Genomic DNA, 14,115 nt, shown 5'->3' on the forward strand with positions numbered 1-14,115 from the left:
CCCAGCTGAGACTTACTACTGCCATGGGATGATTTGTTTGGATGCTATCAATGTTTGTTACCTGGTATGTGGCACCAGGTAAAAGCTGCTTAGAGGGGACTATGCAGTCAGCCACCATGGTGATGCTAGCCCCTGTGTCTCTAAAGGCTTCAACTTTCAAACCATTGATGATGGGTTATTGTCTATATTTGCTCAAGGTATTTGGGCAATCAGAGAAGTTGGCAAACCCCATGCCAGTCTCATAAACAAGATCATTTGGGGATGTGGACCTGGATAGGCCAGGGTCCACCTGGGCTCCAAAAGTAAACCCACCCAGATTCCTGGGTGTGCTCCCACTTCCTGTGGGATTACTGCTGACAGTAACAGGAGGTGATGGAGCTGGCTTTGGAGGTATATTCTCTTTATTGCCATTCTTGGGACAACAGCTGTCTGTTTTGTAATGCACAACCTGTTTACAGGTATGACAATAAGTCTTCTTCTCAGTTGATGAAGTGTCTTGGGACCCACCCCATTCTTGGAGTTTTGGGGCCCTGTGGAAGTCTTTTCTTTACTTTTATCCCCACCCTTATCTTGAGGCTTGGTAGACTCCTTCTTCTGGTTACTGTCCTGATTCTTAGGCCTGATCCTAGTTCTGACCCATTTGTCTGCCCTCTTTCCCAATTCTTGGGGAGAGGTCAAATCTGAATCCACCAGATGCTGGTGTAAGAGCTGGTTCTGACAATTACTTAGGATCTGCTCCCTCATAATAAAATTATACAATCCTGTTAAGTCATGTACTTTGCTGCCATGTAGCCAACCCTCCATAGCCTTAGTAGCACAATCTACAAAATCAGTCCAGTCCTGTGTCTGTGTCTTCTGGGTGTCTCTGAACTTTAACCTGTATTGTTCAGTCGTTAAGCCAAACCCATCTATTAGAGCACTCTTCAGGACTTTGCAATTTTTAGCATCCTCATGTCTGACAGTGAGGAGCTTATCTCTCCCTTTCTCTGAAAAGGAGAACCATAACATTGCTGCCCACTGTTCCTCGGGAACCTGCTGTACCATGCAGGCTCACTCAAGAGCAGTTATCCACTTGTGGATGTCATCCCCTTCTGTGTAGGGGGGCACAATCTTTGTCAGGTTTCTAGTATTATAGGACCAATCTTTCTCTCTAGGATTATTGCTGCCACCAGTGGCATCTAAACCACACATTTTCTGTTCCCTTGCTAAAGCAAGTTTAGCTTGGGCCAGGGCTAATTCTTCCCTCTCTATCTGGAGTTCTACAGCTCTCGTCATGGCCTTATGCTCTCTTCTCTGGGGGGAAGTCATTCCCCTTTGAGAGTTTCTTGAGACACTAGAAACATGAGAGTCCCCTGATGGAGATCTCACCCTTCTGTTGCCTGTGGGAACTAGGTTATAGGATCTGGGGAGGTGCTGGCCCTCTCCATTCCTATGTAGGTCCATGTTGGCTTGGCTAAGCCTCCCCACTAGGACCTGGTTACCCTGCTGATCCTGATTCTCAGGTTCATCTTCTTCTGAGCCCTCCTCCTCCTCATCTTCTGGAGTGGTCTCATTCTCATGGTGGGTCACTCCATCTCCTAAATCTAAGGGAGCTGCACTCACCTTATCTAAGTTATCCTTTTCCAGGATGGCTATCAGGATAGGAATGGTGGGGTGTCTGCCCCTTTTTAGCCCTCTTGCAATGCACAGGGAACTCAAGTATTTGAGGCTAAGTTTGTCATAGCTGGAAGTTGCCTTGGTAGGGTCAACTGTCACAGGGACAGAGCCTGGCCTCAGAGCTGTCCATGCGAAAACTGCAGGTCGTCCAAAACTGCGCCGCCCGCACGTTGCTGCAGATTCCAAGGACGCAGTCCGCAAAACCCACCCTGGTCGCCCTACATTGGCTCCCAGTAAAGCAGAGAGTGGCTTTTAAGGCACTATGCATCGCCCATCGAGCTTTCTGGGGGTCTGGCCCAAGGATCCTCAACAAACTGGTTACTCAATACCATCCTAACAGAAACCTCCGATCTACGGAAGCTTTTCTGGCCGTAGTCCCCAGAGTGTGGAGAGCCAGGACCGGAGGAAGGATGTTCTCCTTAAACGCTGCGAAGATGTGGAACACACTCCCGCTACAAATCAGGTCCAATCCCAACTTACTCTCATTCCGAAAGCAGCTGAAAACTTACCTGTTCACTAGATCCATCTAAGCTCGTCTCCATCACTCATCAGTTCTGTTTTTTATGCCTCAGCGCTTGGACGCCCATTGGGGCAGCAACCGCGCTTTACAAATCACAATACAATACAATACAATACAATACCTGCGTCAGACATGACTGCTAGTGAGGTGCAAGTGGTGCACTTACCTACACTAAGTGTTTTCCTACTGTACCTTGCTAGTGAGTTGTAGTCAGGGTGTGCTAATCCCTTTAATCTACAACTACTAAGTTCAGTAGAACTTAATAACCTAAGCTTTTGATTTATATGTACCTAGGGTACTTTATGTGATCTTTCAATTTGATAAAAAGATTGCAATGGTAAAACAACAGCAAGCTCAAATCCGCACCGCTGCGCACCAATGTAAGAAGTTGGCCTGATATATGATGTTTCCAATTCTGGAACCACCTTGTATCAGTCCAAACAATCCCTTATGGTGTCTGGTTGTAACTTGTAAGTCAACCTTATTAGACAAGCTATCTAAAGGGTAGCATAGACTAAGCAGCCTTAAAGGCTTAACTCAAGAGGTCGTGTTAAGCGAGCTGTTTTACCAATCACAGTCCTGTAATATCAAATGAAAGGACACCACACAAGTATATTTTATAAAAATATATGTATTTATTTCTAAATTAATCCCCAGTACTCTTTATGAGCAAAGGGGCACAAGCGTTAAATCAAAAGCACAGTATAACATACAAAGTTGCACAATTATGGATGAGGGCGGGTGGCCACTCAAACGATATATTAAAAAAGTGGTATAAGAGATACCAATCGAACAGTGGTTAGGCCAAGGGCCTAGGGAATCACTGGGAGCAGTCGGGACAAGCAATGCTGAAGTCGGGAAAAGCCCGCGGGATTCGGGTGCAGCGCTTAAAGCGCGGCTGGCACCAATGCAATGTCAATGGTGCGTAAAAGTTACAAAAATAGAGTTTAAGGACACTTCCGCTGAACCTAGAAGAACCAAACTTTAGACACAGACCCTAGAGGTGTGTACCAGTGTGGGGACACCGGCGTTGCAATGTTACCTCACCCACAGGAAGCGGGTGCATAGGGTCGAAGTGGCGTCGGGTTTTGACACGCAGGCTCTTGGTGCTTGAAGCTGAAGATGCTGCAGGTGATGTGAAGGAGAAGTGTCCGGTGTGATCCAAGGGTGGATCAGAGCAGAAAAGTACCTGAAAGCAGAGGGGACAGAGTCTGGGTCACTCAGCAGTGACCAGGGTGGAACCAGGACGGAACCAGGCAATGTCGGGCGCAATCAGGTGGTTGTCGAGGAGCTTCTCTCTGCTGTCACGTGGGCTCTGGGGCATCTGCGACATCCAGGAGGGGGTCATGATCTGTCCCACGCAGGTTCTCACCGTCGGCGCAGTCGCCTTCATGATTGGAGCAAACAACACTTGGCAGGAGCAATCCACGCAGGACCGGAAGATTGCTTCTCACTCGGACCAGGAGGGTCAGAGCGGGTGCTCCTTTTCAGAGGAGCTGGTGCAAGTCTGGAGCAACCAGATTCGCAAGTCGGTTTTAGATTTTCGTCGGCACAGGGGCCACAAGCCAGCTGGCAAGTGACCGGGCCAATGTGTCGAGCCAAAGCAAGCAGAAGGGTCCCACGCACCACTCGTCGAGTGTAGAGGAGTGAGCTTCGGTGCAAGAGTGGCTCAGGGTTGGGGCTTCTCAAACCCCGGTGTACAGCTTCGAGGGTCACTCGTGGGCTGCACGGTCAGTGTCTCGTGGTCTTTTCAAGATGGCGTGCCCCACGCTTTCGGTCGCCTCCATGGGTCTCAGCTCTGCAGGGACTGTGGATCGGGCTGTACGAAGGCAGGCAAGCTTGATCTCGTCGATCTCTGTTGCTCAAGTTCCGGCAGGAACTGCAACAAAGCAGACATCGAGGTGCTGGATGGTGCCTGTTTGCACAGGGTGGTCACTCCTTGACCACAAGTGAGATTCTTCAGTCTTCTACGTTGAGTAGGATGTAGAAGGGTCCAGAGTTTTGTTTCAAATGTTTCATCAGGATAATCTGAGTGCGTTGGCACTGCTCCCATTCTTATACCAATCTAGGGGGCTGGATTACCTGCTAGGTCCCCTCCTATGGGTGGGACCCAGGAAGGGGGTGGATACAACCCTTTCCTTTGATCCAGGCCGCGCTGGGACAGGGGCTGGTGTGCCCCAGAACCGGTTTGGCCAGATTATGCAAGGGGCAGCCTTGTGCTCCCCAGGCAGTGTCTGGTTTCTTTCAAACCTCCCTGCTACAATCCACTATCTCCTGTCTGGGGTGGTGTGACACCTCCCTGTGACAGGAAACCCTTTGTCCAGGCCTCCTTGGCTGAGTTTCGGTCAGCTGCAGGAGGTCAGACTCGTGTCTGTGGCAGAAGCATCCATTTTGTGGATCTGAGGCTCTTTTAAAATCAACCGTGTTTTAGCAAAGTAACATGTCGTCTCCCTCTAGAGGGGTAGAATGCTACCCCCGTCACCAGGACTGGCGAGGGGGTAGTATTCCAAATCGCATGACACCTTGCACGACATGTTTTGATAAAGCCAAACCAAAGTTACTATATAACTGCGAGGATTATGAGGCACTTAAGAGCATATGGTTTGGCATTATCCCGGAACAACTTAGGGAATTGGTCCCGACAGCTACAGACAGGCTCAGCTCATGCTAGAGCACCATCTCACATAAAACCAAGCAGTCTGCCTCCAGGATTGTTAAGGCCTGCCATAGGAGTGACTAATAGGTATATATGTGTCCAGTTAGGTTTAGATATAGGCATACTATATCTAAGCAAGGGGTGATTACACCACCTTGCCCAAGCTGAGTGATCAGCCAGTTGTGTCAATTTTAGCTAGCCAGCCAGGGGTGGCAAAAGATATGCTGCAGCCCCTGGTAGGCCTTGGATGCACCTATGCCCTGGGCACCTATAGTGCTCTGTATAGGGGCTGATAAGGTGACTCAAGCCAATCTAGTTATGCACCTAGGGTACATGGAATCCATTCTACAGAGAGAGCAGATATCCTGGGGCCCTGATTAGCAGGGAACCAGGCCAACTAAGTCGAAAACCAGCTAAACACAAGGTAAAAAATCTGGGGTAACCATAGTCAGGTGGCCACCTTCCTACATCAACTACTTTGATGATGAGGGGCTAAACCCATAAACACATGTATAGAGATAATAGCGCTACGTGCACCAACTTTAGTCAAAACTACAGCAACTTTGAAGTAAGTGTACTGCATTTACCTCCATGTGTACTGCTTTCTGCTGCACACACAGAAAGAGGAATATGCCTTTAGGGATTGTTATTTTCAGGAAGGTATCCCTTCCTGCACTAAAACAATCCTGACCTTAATGCAGACACCCTCACGCTATGGTGAAAGGGGGACTTCATTGGCATTATGCAGCAGAAAGTCCACCAGAACGAGGGGCAAAGATGGCGGTCGTGAGCTTGGCTGAGTAGGCTGGTGTCAATCAATCAATCAATCAGTGACACTTATAAAGCGCGCTACATACCCGTGGGGTCTCAAGGCGCTGGGGGGGGGGGGGAGCCGCTACTGCTCGAACAGCCAGGTCTTCAGCTTCTTCCTGAAGGAGAGGTGGTCTTGGGTCAGGCGCAGGTCGGTCGGGAGGGAGTTCCAGGTCTTCCCCTGGAGAACTACACCACCCTGGTCTCTGGTTTCGCTCCTGTCCTATGCCTTGGTTATTCTTTAGTTCTCTGAAATGCCATAATTATACTCCGGCTCCTTGGACAGAAAAATGCAGTTACATAATCCTCATTGTATTGTCTCCCACTGGCGTATGGCACTGATCTGCAGAATCAATCATCTGAAAGTGGGAGTTACCAGAAAGCTCTTCTGGGTGTTGGCCCATACCACCCGCGGCTCCTGTTCCAGTGTTTGCTCACCTGGCTGGTCTCACTCAGCTGACCTCACGCTGTGCTCCAGAATTCTTGCAGCTGCTGCTGGTATGGCCCCGAAGACGGCTCCAAAGGCAGCTTCAATAGCGGCAAAATCCAGCGTGCGGCACGTAATGCTGGTTCTGGCGTTCTCGAGGGAAAGGAGCCCCTGGCTGTTCCCGATAAATGGAGGAGATGGCGGCTTCCGTGAGCGCAGTAAGGTCAGCCTCTGCTGCAGCGGTACCGGTAAGAGGCGGGCAAACGCTCCCGGAGCTGTTTCACTGGCGGTCATTGAAGGAGAAAGCTCCCCTCGAGATCAGCTCTAGTAGAGTGGGAGAGAAGCAGTTAGATCCAGTTAAAGCACCTAAACTCTGTGCTGTGAAGGAGGGGAAGGAAGCCCCAGCACCTCTACACTTACAGCCAGCCTCTGGTTCAATCCCTAGTCATGATGATGGCAGTAGCAGTGGCAAGTCAAATATTTCACTTGATTCTTCTTCAGCTGCTATAACTGATTTTAGTCTCAACTACAATTTAGGGATGGATGCATCGGTGAGTGGCCATGGGCTATCTCTGCCATTAATAATGAGTGCTGGGAGTCCTACTGCTTTTACTCCCTCTGGCCATTGCATTCTGGAAACTGTAGTTCAGCCAATTATCAAGTTTCATCCAATGTCGAATTAAATGCTGAGTCATCATCATCTGACTTGCTTAACCCTTCCGTGGAAGTCATTGCTGATATGAAGGAGTCCGAGGGTACCGAAGCCGTTGACAAGTTTTATTTTATGTCAGATCATTATGTTTCCTCGGCAGATGAGGGGGAGAGCTAGAATGGTCAGATTACGACAGTGAGCCTGGTGATTGGTGTTTAAGTGAGGCATCCAAGGATGCGACGGCACCTGGGGGCGTCAATACAGTCGGTAAGATCATTAAATACAAAGTTCCTCCCCAGCTAATAGGGAGGAGTGACCCAGGCTCTATTTCAGCAATCTCGGGCCAGATCTCTCCAACAAACTCTGCTTACTCTGCCATCCTTACAGATTCTCTATTGCAACCCCAGAGGAAGTGACTCTATCTACAATCTATCAGATGATCATTGCACAATGGGATGAGGCACGACAGTAGAATGTATGCACGCAGGGGGCTTGCCGCAGAATGCAAAATTCAATCAGCAGGGTGGCGAAAACTTGCTCGGACATTGCTTCTAGGATTGGAGAAGCTGAGAAGCAAATCTCTGTGTTGGAAGAGGCAGTAGCGGCGCAGAAGGGACTGGCGAGTATGATTAGGGATCAACGGAAGGACATGCTCTGGAAGCTGACCGATGTGGAAAATAGGGCCAGAAGAAATAACTTGAGAATTTTAGGAATTAATGAAGGCAAAGAAGGTGAAGATGTTAGGCAGTTTGTAGTGGAACTATTCACTCAAGCCTTTCCAGAGGTTACGCAGTGGGGCTGGCGTTTGGAAATACAGTGGGCGCATCCGTTTCCGTTAAAGAAAAGGCAGTCTCCTGGTCCTTTCGGTAAAACTCCCGCTATGCCACGAGCAATCTTGATTTGCTTTAATAACTTTCAGGGCCGAGAGAAAATATATGATCTTGCTAGACCAGATAAGAGGTGGATGGGGAAGGGCTGTCAATTTTTTGTCCGACCTGATTTTTGCCCGGCAACAGTGGAGCGAAGGTGGCAGCTTCACCAGCTCATAACTCCGTTTCAGGCCAAGGGCGCACAGGTCTTCTTACTTTTCCCATCCAAGCTGAAAGTAATCTTCAAGGCCCAAACAAAGTATTTTGTCTCGGAGATACTGGCGAAGGAGTTTCTGGACTCTATTTAACTAGAATGTACACGGCTGAGTACTGGGTATTGGGGCAGGGGTACTTATAGTTGGGTTCTAGCATTATAGGCTGATCTGATCAAATTGTTTTTTCTTCAATTGCAGTTCTTTTTTCCTGGTATAGTGAAAAGGGTCAACCTCATAATTCTGTTGGCAGGGGGTGTAGGATCCAGCATAGTGGGGGGTGGCAACCAACCTAAACTATCTTAAGGACCTTGGTCCTGTTGATCTACAAGGGGGGTGAGGGGTTGGGCGGGGGTGGGGGGAGGGTCTTGGCTGGGGTGAGGGTTTGGTGGTGGGGGGTGTTGTGGGGTTGGTTTGTTATTTCAGGTCTGTGGTCGAGTGGAGGGAATGTGTGTTTTGTTATCATGAGCAGAATTTTTGTTAAATTTAGGATTACTATGACGATTGTTATGTCCATTGCGATTTCGGATTATGGAGAGGGTTACATAAATCTGTTTTTGAATGGGGCGGAATAGATTGCGTTTTTCCAGGACCTTTGTGGCCTACTTGTAGCTATTCTATGAGCCTGCTGTGAGGGTCAGAGCAGGGTCATACAATTGTTGCAACTAGCAACTGAACTCTGAAGGGGCCCCAGTCAGGAAGCACTACAGGGAATAGTTACTAATGATGAGTTTGAACTCTTGCACCTGCCGAGTGCATTCAGTTTTGCAAAACTCGTTTTTCTGCAATTTCGCGGGATTCGCGGGGCGCGAACACGCGCGAGATCGGATTCGGAAGCCGCAAATTCGTGCGAATATGCGATTTGTTTTTTGCGGCGTGTTAGTTCGCAAGGTTTTGTGCGTTTTCACGAGCCGCTTGTAGCGCAAGGCGCGAAGTTACCCTCGCGGTCGTTCAAGGGCGCGGCCATCTTGTTTGCATGACGTGTTTCCGGGCGCGAAGTGTAATCTCGCAAAGTGTGCGGCTCGCCAGTACAATTTCGCGAGGAAAATCACGCGCAAACTTACCCGCGCGGTCGTGAACGGGCGCGGCCATCTTGTTTCTCATTCATTGCTATGGTTCTGGGCATGCTCTTTGTATCCTCTCTAAATCTCTGCCATCCTTTGCTTGTTTGAAGTTTTTTTTGATCTATTTTACTTATTATCTTTCCCTCTATTTTTCTAGCCCTATATTTTTGTGTTTACTGCTACTTTTGGTTAATTTTAAACTACTTTTTTAAACTCTTTTCTTTTCTTCTCTTCCCTATTCTATTTTCTTTATTCCTTTCCGCCCAGACCATGGTGAAGGGAGCCGGGAAGCATCCCGAGAAGGGGAAGGGTCCCGCACCCCGTGCCCGTCTCCCGTGCGGGCGTTTGAGGGGGGAGCAGGTCGTACCCAGGGAGATCTTTAGCCCGGAGGAGGTGGGCGCACTCATTTTTTATGTTCAGCGCCGCCTCCCCAGGACCATCATGGCAGGCGGCAGGAACGGTGTCGGGTACGGGATCCGGGAGCGCTGGAAGCGGTGGGATAAGGTGTGCCGGGCCATGTACCAATACTCTCGGGTCTGGCGCACCTACAACCAGGCCACCCACCGCTGGACGGATGTCCTGACCCGTGAACGAGATCTGCTCGACCTGCTTGGCCTTGAGATCCCCGGGCTTGGTGAGTAGTAGTAGCTATTTCTTTACTACTCTGTTTTCTCCTGCTGTGTTATTATATTGCAAATTTTTGTTTTTTACAAAGAGCAATAATGCTGCTCATTACATTGTAGGTAAATTATATTTCAAAATCTTCTGTGCATTTCAGGTGCACTGCTCTCCTTCTCAGTAGTGTTGCTACTATGCCTATTTGTTTTCGATTTTGTGTTCATTTCATTGGCCTGTGAAATTATGTATGAGTGTAGTTAAAAGAACTGCGTAATGCTACACACTAAGGTTCAGATTTTTAATTACCGGCGCATCCCTGCAAAGTAGCAGGGATGCGCCAGTAATTGTGCGCCACGCCACCATCACCCATGGTGCGACGTATTTACAATGCGGCGCACCATGGGCCCAAAACATCACCAAAGCGTTACGCATCTGTGCCGTAAAGGCGGCGCATTGCTGGAGTTGCGTCGCAACGATGGCGCAGCTCCATCAATGCTCTGGGGTGCCCTATCTCCCCAATGCTGCGTCAAGCCGTACGTCTGCTTCAAGCAGGCGCAGGGTTTGAGTCACGCATCATTGTCGTTAAAGTGAGTGATTGGAATCTTGTAGATTTCCCTCAGCCACTTTTAGGATGTGTTCCTGCGTCGGAACGCCCTCCCTTGCGCCGGAACGCCCCCTGATGGCGCAGGGCTTTACAACGTGATGCATCTCCCATATGCGTCACGTTGTTAATATACGCCGCACCATTGCGCCTCTTTTGTGCTGCCGCTGCGTCACAAAAGTCGCGCAACAATGGAGCAAAAGAGCCGCAAGGGGCTTCTAAATCAGCCCCTACAGACTCAAGTCCAGTCCTTCCTTTGTACACATGGCGATAAGAAGAAATAGTGGTGGTGGATTGATAGTTTGAGTATTTTAATGACTGGTTAATGTAGTAGGAAACTTTAGTGTTGTCGCTGATCTGCAATCACGATGGACTTTGGCTGTCACTTCGCGTGCTGCGGACTGCTGCCTGCCAATCCTAGGCAAACCTTTTTAGTACTTTGTTTAGTGAGTTACATAAGAAGTTTCCAATTCGACGGTCCGCAAATCAAGCAATACTAATAACGTAGTAGACCACATGAGATTGGTCAATAATATATCCCGTGGAATAGTTGTCTATTTGCTATTTCGCCAAAATATTTTGTTAGTTCTTTTGAAATGTTTGATTTGGTTGACAAATATCATCCATGTTTTCTGTTTTTCTTTCTTTCATGTTGTACATCAGCTTCCCCCAGGGGCAAGATGAGGACACAGGAGGAGGAGGAGGAGGAGGGTGCTGTTCAGGATGCAGGGCAGGATCGGGCAGGCGAGGGCTCCTTTGCTGGCCCCAGTAAGTTTTAATTTTAATATAGAGTACTTATTTTTTCCCAGCGTTCCTCATTCGATTTTTCCTAAATCGTCTTTGATCTTCTTGTAGACTGGATCTAAATTCTTATCCTGCCTCGACCATGAATCCGTGTGGTATTACTAGATTATTCTTTTAGTCTGTCTGTGTAGCTAACTAAGATTGCACATTTGGCAATTCCATTGGACTCCCATTCTAGTCAGCAATAGCTCTATGCACTGAGTGCAGTCCTCTGGGATTGTCCATAATGTCTTTTCAAGTCTTCTAAATGTTTATGCTTTGACATTTGCCAACAATAAAAAGGTGAATGACCTCCAAGAAAGAATAAGATACTACTTTACTTTTGGTTTGGATAGTAGGACAATCCATTCTACTACTGTTGCAGGGACAAATCTGCACAAACAGAACTATGGACACTAAATAATGCATTGCTTAGCTTATCAATTATAATAGGTGCTGTTAGACTTTCCACATACCTCAGTGATAACAGACTTTGTAGTTGAACCCCCAATCTCCTTACTGACTAGATAGTGTGGCAGAGTCATTTAGCTCCCAAAGTCACTGATGATTGATCCCCAATGATGTCAGAGGCACAGACTCATGCTTGCAAAAATTCCAAAACCTTTAGCTCATCCACTCTAGTCTGGAGGACCAAAAACCACAGAGTCTATTTAAGTTTAAAAGCTTTATTAAAAGTAAACACATTTATTAAAATCAAGTTTGTCATAAAATTAAACGTTCAACTGAAAATGGAAAAGTGCTTAGTGCTGACGATTAATTGGACACATTTCTTGTGGTCGAGCCGAGCTCTCACCTGGTTTGAACTTGATCCTGCTCGTGTTCTTAGAAGTCAAGCTTCTGTCTGTTAGGAGAAAAAGTGGTGCGTGTTAAAAATAAAAAGCAAGCATTCATCAGTTGTGCCAAAAAGTGCAGCAAGACAACAGCCTTCCCTGGAAAAAGGGACATTTTTACTTTAGAGTAGACAGTCACAAATTATTAAATTGTATACTGTTTTTTTCACATTTCTTTCTTCCTTTTAGACCAAATATTATATAGTAGTGAGTGGTGTATTCTAACATTATTAAATGTACTTTGTAGGTGGAACATCTGGAGGCGGGGCCAGCGCGGAGGTGGTGGTGGCATTGGACGAGGACAACTCTGGGGAGGAGGCGGTGGAAGTGCCGGACAATTCTGTGGGGGATGACACGGTGGTGGCGGGCAGAGGTAAGCTATATATTCCTTACTTATTGAGATTGAAGACTGCAGAGTGTGCTTTCTGCACGGGTGTATTATAAATAAACCAGGTAGTAGCCTCCTCTAAATGTACTTCGACTTAGCTGTGAAGTTTTTGGCGAGAAGAATCCCAATCAGATCTGAGATGAACTTGATAGAATGGGATGAACGAAAAGCGAAAGAAGGGTGTAAGTAAGTGTGGAAGGACGAGGAATGTAATGATGACTGGCAAAGAAGAATGATATGTGTTTGCTTGGTCCCCGAGGTGGCTGGGAAGGAAAGAATATGTTATGGTGCTTGGCTGGGTGAATGATGAAGCAAGGATGGGTGGAAGGAGAACAGCCTGGGTGGGTGAAACAGAAACTGTATGTGTGCATATACTTTGAATGGATGGATGCCTGGATCATTCATGGTACTATCTGACTCTTAGATAGCATATGTGTATCTAGAGAGAGTAGACAGTCACTGGATGAACTAAGTGTTACTTTGAAGAGCATGTAACACCGCACCCGCACGTCCGTTCCAGTGTAGGAAAGGCAAGGAAAAGAAGTTGTAATTTTGTCCAAATACTACCATGAATAGTAGCAGTAGTTTGTATTGCAACTGCAAGCACAGCATATATCCGGTTATTACGGTGGACACTCCCTACCTCTCTTAATAACTTTAGTTTAGTAATAGTACGTCAATCATGTGTGGGTGTATCACTGTTCAATCAATAATAAACAAAGCACCTAAAGTCACGGGGAACATGGCGGCCGCAGGCTAGAGCGGCGCGCACGCCCAGGGGAGCAGCTGATCCAAGGATGCAGTAATGAGAGAAAGCGGGAGGAAAATCGGACCCGTTTGAAATCACACGCAGAAATTTTGTGACGGCGTTTTTTTTGTGCTTACTCTACGGCGTTTTCTCTCTTCCAAGCACAGGCTCAATAGTGAAGCAGTAAAGCGGGAGGTAAAATCGGACCCGTTTAAAGATTACACGCTGACCGGAGATTCTGTTCTTACTCCACGGCGCTAACACCAGGATGCAGTAATGAGAGAAAGCGGGAGGAAAATCGGACCCGTTTGAAAATTACACGCAGAGATTTTGTGACGGCGTTTTCTCACTTCTCTCTTCCAAGCACAGGCTCAAGAGTGAAGCGTGGAGAGGACCGGTGTTTCTTTGGCAGTTCCTGAGAGCTGAGAGGAGGGAGGTGGGACCCGGGTTGCAACGTTCACTGCAGACTCTCGGTTGCAGTGTCAGCCGGCGTGCTTTGGATTTGTGGATGTGCCCACCGGCAGTGTTATCTCTGCCGGTCTCTGCTCCTCGACTGTGTTGGTGGCGGGCGGCAGCGGAGATAAGGCGCAGCCGGGTGGCTGCTGCACGGAGACTCCACACAGTGGCAGAGAATGATCATGGGAGCAAGGAAAGGCACCACAAGGCAGTAGTTGCAGCAGAGGCTGAGATAGCTGGAATAAACGGGAAAACAGGAGAAGTGCAAAGAAAACCGGCCGAACTGGAGGATCAAACTAAAACCAACACTTGCCCAAGTAAGGTGGGGTTAACTAATGTAAGGGGGACCATAAGTAGCGAACGCATAAGAGGCTGTAGTGAGGATCAGACTAAGGAATCTCAAGGGAGAGTAACAAGGAGTAAGGCTAAAACTTCAGAAAAAGAACTACAGGGCCCAGAGTGCACTTGGGGGGAGGTTCACAAGAAAGCACAGGACTTAAAAAAAAAATCTGAAACAGTCCTAGACAGCAAAAAACAACAAAGAATTAAGAATAAACTCAAGAATAAGAGCTCCAAAGCCCCAGGGGATATTACACCTTCACTACGCTCATATTTTAGAGTCCTACCCCAAGTTTTGCAGATCACCCAAGATATGGCAGCAGCTGCATTAGAAAACAGCAAGCAAATGCAGAGCAACCCCGACTCACTATTAACCGGAGGTTTAACTGTGGCCCAACAAGATGAGGGGCGAGGGGCCGAAGCATCGGCTACTCCACCCACACCTTTGGTTCTAAAATTACCTAC

Source organism: Lissotriton vulgaris, chromosome 11, assembly GCF_964263255.1.
Source record: "Lissotriton vulgaris chromosome 11, aLisVul1.2, whole genome shotgun sequence".
NCBI lineage: Eukaryota > Metazoa > Chordata > Amphibia > Caudata > Salamandridae > Lissotriton > Lissotriton vulgaris.